Source organism: Morus notabilis, unplaced genomic scaffold (genome assembly GCF_000414095.1).
Source record: "Morus notabilis unplaced genomic scaffold, ASM41409v2 Scaffold508, whole genome shotgun sequence".
NCBI lineage: Eukaryota > Viridiplantae > Streptophyta > Magnoliopsida > Rosales > Moraceae > Morus > Morus notabilis.
The window spans coordinates 253,859-264,199 of record NW_010361936.1 but is presented as its reverse complement, the minus strand read 5'-3'; the positions used below and the strand labels follow the sequence as shown (position 1 = coordinate 264,199).

The 10,341-nt window shown below is 35.8% G+C and overlaps 1 non-coding gene across 1 annotated transcript; it reads left to right on the top strand.

The window, feature by feature from the left end:
* Positions 1–1,012: 1,012 nt before the first annotated feature.
* Positions 1,013–1,119, top strand: LOC112092129. The gene has a single exon (XR_002902436.1). It is a non-coding gene; the product is annotated as a small nucleolar RNA R71 (small nucleolar RNA).
* Positions 1,120–10,341: the final 9,222 nt, after the last annotated feature.

The following is a 10,341-nucleotide window of genomic DNA, read 5'->3' as shown; positions in this document are numbered from 1 at the left end:
ATTCCCGGCTACCTACTTCATCATGTCTCAAAATACAAGGAATAGGATTCAGGATCTCAGAATCCGTACCGAGTAAATCAAAAGACACAAATCCATAAATAGGAGTCTGTTAAGAACTCAGGATTAAGATCATCCTATATATGACCATCGGTAGACTCAATTACAATTTCTATACTTAACGGAATTATTAGAAATTCATATTGTGTCTGTGTCCTTGTTCCACATAATCTCATTATGCGAAATACACTCATTCAATATCTCGTCATATTAACAGTGCGGATAACACCGTTCCATTCTAAATGGGAATAACATGTATTAATAGTGTTTTAATTAAAGATTCTGAACTTTAATTAAATTCATTATGAACATTGCTTTTTGATTATTATCCTTAAACATTATCCTCTCGTATATAACACTTATATACAGTGTTTAAGGTTACATAAATAATCATGGAATTTTCATTGATATTCACAAAATATTCATAAATATATGCACATAAAATAATGAATAAACTATTTTATTAAATAAATAATAAATATCCTATTACATCTCATGCTTCTAGGACACCATTCCCAACAGCCTCATCCCTTGGTTATGAGGATTTGAATAGTGATGATTACCCCTGTTGAAATTAGCAACATAGCATGCAGAGGCGGGGTTGGATGGGCAATCTTCATATTGGTGGCTATCTCCACAGTAAACACACGAAAAACTAGCAGTTTGCACTGCATTTACCCCTGCCGGATTATTCAACGCCTTTACCATATTCGTCAAAGATGACATTTGCGCTGAGAGAGCAGTGATGGCGTCAACCTCGTGAATTCTAGTGGCCTTCCTTGTATTATGCCTCTCGGTTGGCCATTGATAGTTATTGTTTGCCATCCTCTCCAAAATCTCATATGCGTCATTATAAGATTTGGCCAAAATGGCTCCCCCTGCTGCGGCATCCACTATAGTTCGTGTTTGCCTATTGAGACCATTATAAAATGTCTCCATTTGAATCTAGTGGGGGATCCCATGATGAGGGCACTTCCGCAGCAATTCCTTAAATCTATCCCACGCTTCATACAATGACTCCCTATCTGCTTGTTGGAACGAGGTTATGTCATTCCTTAACTTGGCATTCTTGGTTGGAGGGAAGTATTTCATGAGAAACTTTTCTGCCAATTCATCCCAAGATGCCACTGAATCCGGGAGCAAAGAATTCAGCCACACTCGGGCCTTATCCCTCAAGGAATAAGGGAATAGCTTCAACCTCAATGTATCTTCGGTTACCCCCGGTAGCTTAAAAGCATCGCTCACCTCCATAAATTGTCTGAGATGGATGTGAGGGTCTTCAGTTGCCATGCCACTGAACTGCCCCACGGTCTGGATCATTTGGAACATCACGGGTTTCAGCTCAAAATGAGGTGCCTGAATTGCTGGCCTCACTATGCCCGGGTTAAGTCCATGCAAAATGGGCATTGCATAGTCTCGAATGGCCCTATTTCTATCATCAATCGGCTCTGGTTGTGGAACAGGGTTGTTGGCAATTGCTTGCTGCCCGTTGTTTCCTGCTGTCCCTTCTGCCATGTCTCTCACTCCTGCTAAGCCTTGTTGCTCCCTTCTCCTAGCTCGGAATGTTCTTTCAATTTCAGGATCTATAGGCAGCAACTCCAAGTCTTGCGGTGGATTCATGCAAGCAACTTAGTAACCTGAGGAATTAAGAACCAAATGAATGAGATTAAAAAGTAAAAAAACGTAAAAACAAATTAACTCCTACAAATACTTTAATGATTTCAATTCCCTGGCAACGGCGCCAAAAACTTGTTGCGTGATAATTATGCTCGCAAGTGCATGTGTCGCTAACAAGTAATAAAGTGTACACAAGTACGGATATCGATCCCACGAGGAATGAATCACCAAAATATGTCTCTGGAGTTGTATAATCAACAAAACAAGTAAATGGTGAATGTGGTGAGAAATTCACTAAAATGATGTAAATAAAATGAATGCAAACTAAATGCGGTCTAAAGTGACTAAGAGTAACAAGAATGTAGTGATGAAATGTAATTCAGTGGTGTAAATGAGCTAGGCCTGCTAATTTCCCCTCTACTGCAAGTCTGACTAGAATGTTACCAAGAATGCTGCAGCATTCTACTATCCTATTAATAGAAACTTGTTGCTGCATAAAGTTCTTCCGAATTGATTATGACTGTGGTCCTTCAAGCTATTTTCGACACATTCCTATGTGAATCCAGCTCTAGGACTGCAGATTTAAGCTCAGGTTTCATTAAGTTATGCAAGGTGGGTAATATATTCCTATACCATCCACTAATCAACAACTAAGCAAGGTTATTGAACAAGCATCACTCATGTTAGATTCGATTAAAGCTAACCCTTCCAGTATTAATCTTAATCTTGTATCCTAAAATTGATGGCCAGTCAAGAATAGAAATAGGCATTAATACACATGAATGAACCGGAATAGTAAATTAATAACACCTCAGAAACACATTGTCAACGTTGCAATCTTTGTTCCATTAGCAAACCTAGCTAAAACAAATTAGTTCATAATGAGATTTACAGAATTCAAAGCTCCAGAATAAGCCATGGCTAAATTAGTAACTAAATACCAAAAGAGAATTAAGCTAACAAAAAGAAGAAAGAATTTCAGCTGGATCTTGGATTCCTCTGTGGCCAGCCAACAATGTCCTTCAACTTCCAGCTTGAGACGTCTCTGTATTTTCCTTCTAGGCTGAATATTACTTGATGTTCTGGTTTCTTCAGCTTTCCTCTGAAGCTTTTTCCTATCTGAATAATGCCTTTTTGTGTTTTCTGGTGTCTTCGTACTCTCCTGTGTGTTCTCCCTTGTGAAACAGCAACTGTCTTCTTTTATATTAATGCCCAATTCTCTCTCTTCCTCTTTTTCTCCCCCTGGCGGCTGCCAACTTGTCCTGAGAGAAACATTCCCTTCTAGGGCAACACAAGGGCTGAGGTGTCACTGCTGATGTGCACAGTGGACCCATTTGACACCTCTTCAGCCAGTTCAAACGGATTCCTTTCTGTTTGCTTTGTCTAGCTAGTACGCTGACATCAATTAGCTGCCAGCTAATCCCAGAATGTCACCCAGAATGCTGCAGCATTTTAGCCTAGCAATTTCCTGCAAGGAACTCACATAGAATTAGCCAATTTTTCACCTATTTTACTTCCAAATTACCAGCTTTCATTTCAAGAGGTGCAGCAATACGGAATTAGGCCACAGTACATGCAACTCTACAAATATAACTTAAAACAAATAATAAACAAGAACAATCACTCATGGACAAACAATTTTAGGCTATAAAACCAGTGGATAACTCTAATTTCTTAGAGTTATCAGAAGCTCACTTAATCTCCCGAAAGAGATCTAGACCCCTCGACGTTGAGGTCTATGATCTCCGGGGTGGAGATCGAACGTACCCGTGACCATGAAGAACATGGGTTTCTATTTGTGGGACGACGAAGGAATCTATTAGTTTACCTAGAATAGGTTTAGATTGCCCATGACAACCCAGAAAGTACCACCCTTCACTCTTTGCCACACGGCAGAGTTTGTACACGTACAAAAGTTCATGTAGTGACAGCTCCAGATCAAACTGCTGATGCCATAGAACCCACATCCCAGCAAAACAGTACCAAAAATTGGGAGCTAATTGGGTTGGAGTGATACCATGAAGGTGGCAAAAATCCTTGACGAACGGGTCGTTAGGAAGGGTCATCTCCGCAGAAAATAACCTGGGGTGTAGATAGAAAGATAACCATGAGGGGGAGGCTCACTCTAAAATTCACATCCGGGAGGAGATACTCAAACCATCTCCCGGCTATATGTCCATCTTTGTACGCCTTTTGGATATCTTAGTTTCGGCTCTTCGGCGTTGTAAAATCCGCAATGAAAGAAGGTCTGCTGGGATCGCCACTCATCGTCACCAGGGGGACACCCACAATAGAAGCAGAATAACCTGAGATCATGCCTCATGTATACTGACAAACATTCCCTGAAAAGACGGTGGTTCCTCCCGCGACGATGACTTCATCATCATCATCATCACCTTTAATCATTTGGTTGACGCTATCAGCATCCTCTCGGGGAACGGTTGTATACTCGTCAATCTCCCTCAACAAAGGGTCACCGTTCATTGAAGAGGAGCGCCTCAGCAGCTCATCAGTTGAGGAAGAATCCGGGCTCACGACAGACGTGGAAGATGGACCCTTTTAACGACTATATTTTTTGGGTGCCATAATTCTGAAAAAGGAGAATTTATGTTAGAAACCTATGAGTCGAGAAGGGAAGCAGTTGGCCCTAAGAGCAGCCATCTAAAGTCAACCTAAAACCAATTGATTACAGGATGTTGACTATTTAACCTAACGACTAGCATCCCAGACAAAACCCAAAAACCCAACAAGGGTCCGGAATCCAAAATTCCTCGAAGTTGGTCAAAAACCCAGAAAATTGGTTTAAAAGAGTGTGAAAATTGCAAAAGGTAAGTTTTCTACCTACATTTCTCTATCCCAAACCACCTTTCCATGTAGGAAACACAGAAATCCCACAAACTCAGCAAACACAGAGAAATAAAAGGAGAACTTTGAAGAAAAACTCACCAAAAATTCTGAAGAAAGATGTCGAGCAGAAAAGTCTGAAAGTCTGGGAGTTTGTCGAAGAGATTCTAAAGAGAGCTTCAAAAATGAGAGGAATTGGAGGTTTTGGAAGAATTTTTGGCAAAGTCTTGGCGGTTTTTAAGAGCAAGTGATGAAGAAAACTTGTTTAGGAGTCACTTTATAAAAGAAATGTAGCCTCGACCCTTGATCGTTGGATGAAATCATTGCTCATTCAATGGTAGGGATGAAAAGTCACGATCTAACGGCGTGGGCCAAAGGGGGAAACCGAGAAGGCGTAATCCTCGGTTCAAATTCATCCATACGAAACAAGCAAAGTGACATTTGTTAGAATGACTTGACCGACGCGACTGTTGCTTTGCTCGAAAAGCATCTTCTACCTCAGAGCCATCATTGCCTAGAAAGGCTAAGGGTTGGAATCCTTCTCAAAGAAGCAAGCCCATGGGAGGAGAGTCAAAGCATACACCCTACATAATCAAAGCTCGAAGCACTCCAGAGGAATGCTTCAACCTGGGGGCAAATGTTGTAGGGTAAAATTTCAAACCCTAAACCGGACATTGGATGGAACCCACGCGTCATAATTAAGGACATTAAATGATCAGGGACAGCTCTGTCCTAACTGCCACGTCAGTGGCGGTTCTCTTAGGCGTAGACTGTAAGTAAAAGGAGTGGCCTACATAGGCGGTCGATCGCACTAGTAGCTGAAGGCAAAGATGGTTCTGGAGGCGCTTACGAGGTTGAGGGTATGCAAGCCAAGAGATATGGGATCTACTCCGAGATTTGTTATTTGTAATTAAAATATACGAAGTAAGTAAGGAAGTAAGTATGGAAATCATACTGATTGACAGAGATCTCAACCTACCAGGGACATTATCTCAAAACGTGGGGAAAATATCGCGAATAAAATAAGGAAACTTGCAGAGACTACAGGGGATATATAATAAGAAGAGTTCTAATTCAGAAGAGAGAGTCTGTAATCTTAAAGATAGTGAATTTTTCTTCTCCTCACAGTGGATGTAGCTCTTGAATTATTGGTGAACTACTATAAATTTTTGTGTGTTCTTACTATTTAATTTCTCTTAATCGTGTTTTAAATCTTTGAAATCGCGTAAACCGTCTAGAAATTTGATGTACTTCTGTTGACAAATTTCTACAGTCAACATGTACATAGTCTATAATTTCCTAATGGTCATGATCATTTGAAAAAAAAAAAAAAAAGCTGTCTAATCATATATACTTGAACTGTATTTCTCAAAGCAAAGATAAGACAAAAACCATATAATTGCTGCTGTGTTCTACCAAATTCCTCGCCCGACGCAACCTGGCCAATTATGATCAGAAACTCAAGTACTCTTCCTTGTTGACAATAGCGGAGCCAGAAACTTCTTTCTGCAGAGAGTGCAGGAGTTAAACTAAAGTTTTAAATTAAAATAATAGTACAATTATAATTTTATTTTACTACTTTTTATTTTTTTAATCCAAATAAAATCTTCTAACTAAGTTTAGTTCAGTTTTTAAGTCTACAATTCACAAATTGTAAGTTTATGTTTGTGTCATTGATTATTGATTTATTTAACAATTTAGGTTTTAAATATGATATATTCAAAAGTTAAACTTTGAGGCATAATTGAAATGTTTTTAAACACTTCATAAATGTCATAAATAGAAGAATTTAAAGGGTGAAATATAAGGGAAAAAAATGTAAAATAAAAATTTAGTTGGGGTAATATGAAAGGTCGCCCAACGAAGGTGGCTCCGCCACTGCTCGTTGAGGTGTGAGTATGTTAAATTATATAACTATACATGTCTATACATATATTAATTACCACACAAACAAGCACGACTCTGGAGTCGGAAGAAAATATAGCCTCTTTTTGTTTTACTAATTTAGTTTAGTTCAACTCAGTTCGAACAGTGAGCATAGTTTTAACTCGTATTTAGTAAGCACGCAGTCCAAATTATATTTCATGTTTGAATTGAGGTAAATTGTCTAATTTAGAGTTTAATTCCCTCCTTAAGTTCAACTATTCAAACCATTTTTGAACAATTAAAAGGTGTCCACTCTCTCTGCTTTCACACACCAAACACAAGTTTAAATTTTATTCTCTGTTTAGATTAAAATTTTAACTGTACATCCAAATACCAATTCGAACTACAATTTAAACCACACATTTTAAATTTTCTGTTCAAACAAAAAAGTTTAAATAAACAAAATTTGAACCAACGAACTAAACGGGGGCATAATCAACTCAATCACATAGGATATATTTCAAATTTTAAACTGTATGGCATATATATTCTCTTTATTATTCTTAGAACGCTTACAAATTTGAACTTTTTGTATTTAATGTAACTATTTTGTAAAACTTTTAGTAACGTAACTGTGTGATGAGAATGAAATTATCTTTGTTAAATTTCATAAATCTTTCGTTAAGGAGAAAAAAAAAATCGATACATCCTTTTAGCAGATTGTCCTTCTCCTGACTTTCTGGAAGCAAGCTAGTCAAAATGGTTAAATGCATTGTATAGCATATTGAGTTTGTAAATCAATGCATTGAAGATGCCCTTAACTTAAACGTCATATATCATTTCAGTCAAGAAAAATATAATTTGTAATATTATATACTACATCCTAGTATGCCATGTAAGGGGAAATTCATTGAATCCTATATGAGGTTGGAAACAAAGTTTAATGCTCTATATAATGTTTTTTAGAATCTTTTGGTCCTAACGCTTAAGTTCTCAAACTTGTGTTACTTTTCTTCACTAGCTACATTAATTCAACTTCCTTAGACTGCATTACATGATATATTTTTGTCTTCTTTCTCAACATATCCCAACAACCAAATGGTCTTTCGTCCACACTGATGCTTCATTAGAGTACTGTGCCATATCCAATTAGTACTAATATAATACTAAACACCTGTATCAAATATCAAAACAATGGACATATTATTTGTTGAAAAAAGTGTATGTGTGTTGTTCGACATAAAAAGTGGATGAGAATATGAAGTGGTTTATATACATGGAAGGACCCAAGATCTAATAAGTTAACTTTTTGGGTTAAGTTGGGCTCCTGAATTGTGTTGGGTCAGTTTCGCATGTGGTGTCTCCTAAACAAGTAGTATCATAGCAGATGGTTCGTATAGTCAAGTGATCACACTCAGTTGTAGTTCTCACATTGCCTCCCATGGACAGTTGGTGATCTCGCAATTGGTGGTGTAGCACGTTCGGCTATTTTAGTTCGAAGGGGAGCTCGATGAACATACACATGAAGGGGTATTGTTGAGAAAAGTGCATGTGTGTATTGTCACACATAGAAAGTGAATGAGAATGTGAAGTGGTTTATATACATGGAATGACTCAAGACCTAATATGTTAACTTTTTGAGTCAAATAGAACTCCTAAAGTGTGTTGAGCCAGTTTCACATGTGTCTCCCCAACATTAATAAATACTCTAATTTGATGCCATTACGTTGCACATAATCTAGATAACTATATAAATGATCTATACATATATACTTACTACGTATTTACATAAGGAAGTTTCTTGTGCTTTTTTTTTTTTTGGTCCCAAAAAATTAATCTTTAGGATTTCGTCCTTCTTAATACTTTTTATGTTGGGTTCTGTAAACCAAGGTCATCTTATTATTCCACATGTCTAATTAAGCTTTAAACCGAGTCTAGTGCAATAGGAGACCTTACAAATGGATAAGTTAAACTTGGACGTGGTACGTCTCATTAAGCTTCGATCTGAAATTGAGTACAAATATCTTTTAAATTAAAAACAAGAGAAGCCCCTTATAGCTTATGCTTTATTCAGGGGAAAAAGAAAAAACTAGGGAGATAGTGATAGAGAAAGTGAGAGGAAGACATATAATTTCACATGGAAAGTGAATGAGATGTTCTTGTTGGTGCCTAAGACAGCATGGTCAACCTTTTTTTTTTCTTTTTTTTTTCTTTTTTCCGCTGTAGTTTAATGGGATGAATCGGATGACAAATGGAAATTCAGATTTAAAGAGTTGAATCTAAACAAAAGGGAACATATATACAAATACATACGTACATGCAAAACCTTTTTATTATTTTAGACGTTAGGTCTGTTAGTTTTTAAGCGAAACTCTTGACTTCTGACACTTGTAATATACCGATATTGGGATGCAAACGTAGCCCCATGGATACAAAGTTATTAATCATTTGAAGTGAGAATAGAGTGTGATTGCATCCTATGGATGTAAGTGTGTGTTTAGAATTCGTTTCAAAATAATTTTATTTTTTGTATAAAAATGAAAACGAAAACGTTTTTATTTTCATTTTGGAATCATTTCTGAAAATGCGTTTAGTAGTTTTATTTTGAGATTATTTTCACTTTTAAAAAAACTAAAATTGTGTTTAGTGATTTAATTTTTAAAAACATGTAATAATATTTAAAATAATAATATATTAAATAAATAATAATATTAAATATTATTTATTTTCTTTCCTTTTCTTTTTCTTTCTCTTCACACCACTCTGCACACGCTTTCTCTCTCTAAAATTTTCTTCCTTTACCTAACCACTTCATTTGGGCAGAAAAACAACACAATACCCAAAACCAAAACCAAACACATAGACGAAGAACATGAAGAAGAAGAAGAAGAAAAAGAAGATGACGAAGAAGATTGTTGTGATAAGAGATTGTGATGTTGCGATCGTGATACAGGCCGCTGGAGCGGTGCTTTGGGTTCCAATGTTGTGGTGGAAGTGGCAGTGGAGGAGGAGGCAAGGACGGGCTTTTGTGGCACACGGATTTGAAATCGCACGCCGCCAGCGACTACTTAATCATGGTGGCTCAGGCCAATTCCTGCCTTGAGGATCAAAGGCAGGAAATGACTCAGAGTCGTTTTCAGTTTTGCTCACTTTTTGGAAACATATGAAAAACGTTTTCATTTTCTGTTTTTCAAGAAATGCATGCCAAACGCCTCCGCCAGAGCATTTTTATTTTTTTGTTCTTGAAAAACGTGAAAAACGTTTTTGAAAACGGAACCAAACAGGCACTTTTTAATCATTTGACTTGAGAAATATACTTAGGGTGTGTGTGGTTGGGTGGAAAGGAATGAAATAGAATATAATGGAATTTTAGTTTGATGTTTGGTTGGATTTGTAAGATATGAATGATCATTCAAAAGGAATGGCCATTCACCTATTTTGGGTGAATCATTATTCATTCTTCATATGAGAAGAATGGTCATTCTAAATTCTTTTTTTATTTTTTTTATAATTACCCTTCAATATTATAATATAATTAAAATATATTATATAGTAGTTATATAATATAATATAATATAATATATAATAAAAAATATTATAATATAATATAGTTATAATAATATAATAATTAATTTATAATATAGTTATAAATTATAATATATTTATTTAATATTCTATAATAATATATAATATATTGTAACGTAATTATATAATAATATTACAATATAATATATATAAATAATACCATAATTATAATAATTGTTATAATATTATTTTTCTATTATATAATATAATTATTTTTATTAAATTAATAATATAATAATAATTAATATAATTAAATATTAATATAATCTTATAATTCTAATATTATTATCCATTATAGTGCATTACACACAACTACATGATGTATTAATTATAATATGTTTATTGTATATAATATAATAATTATATATTATA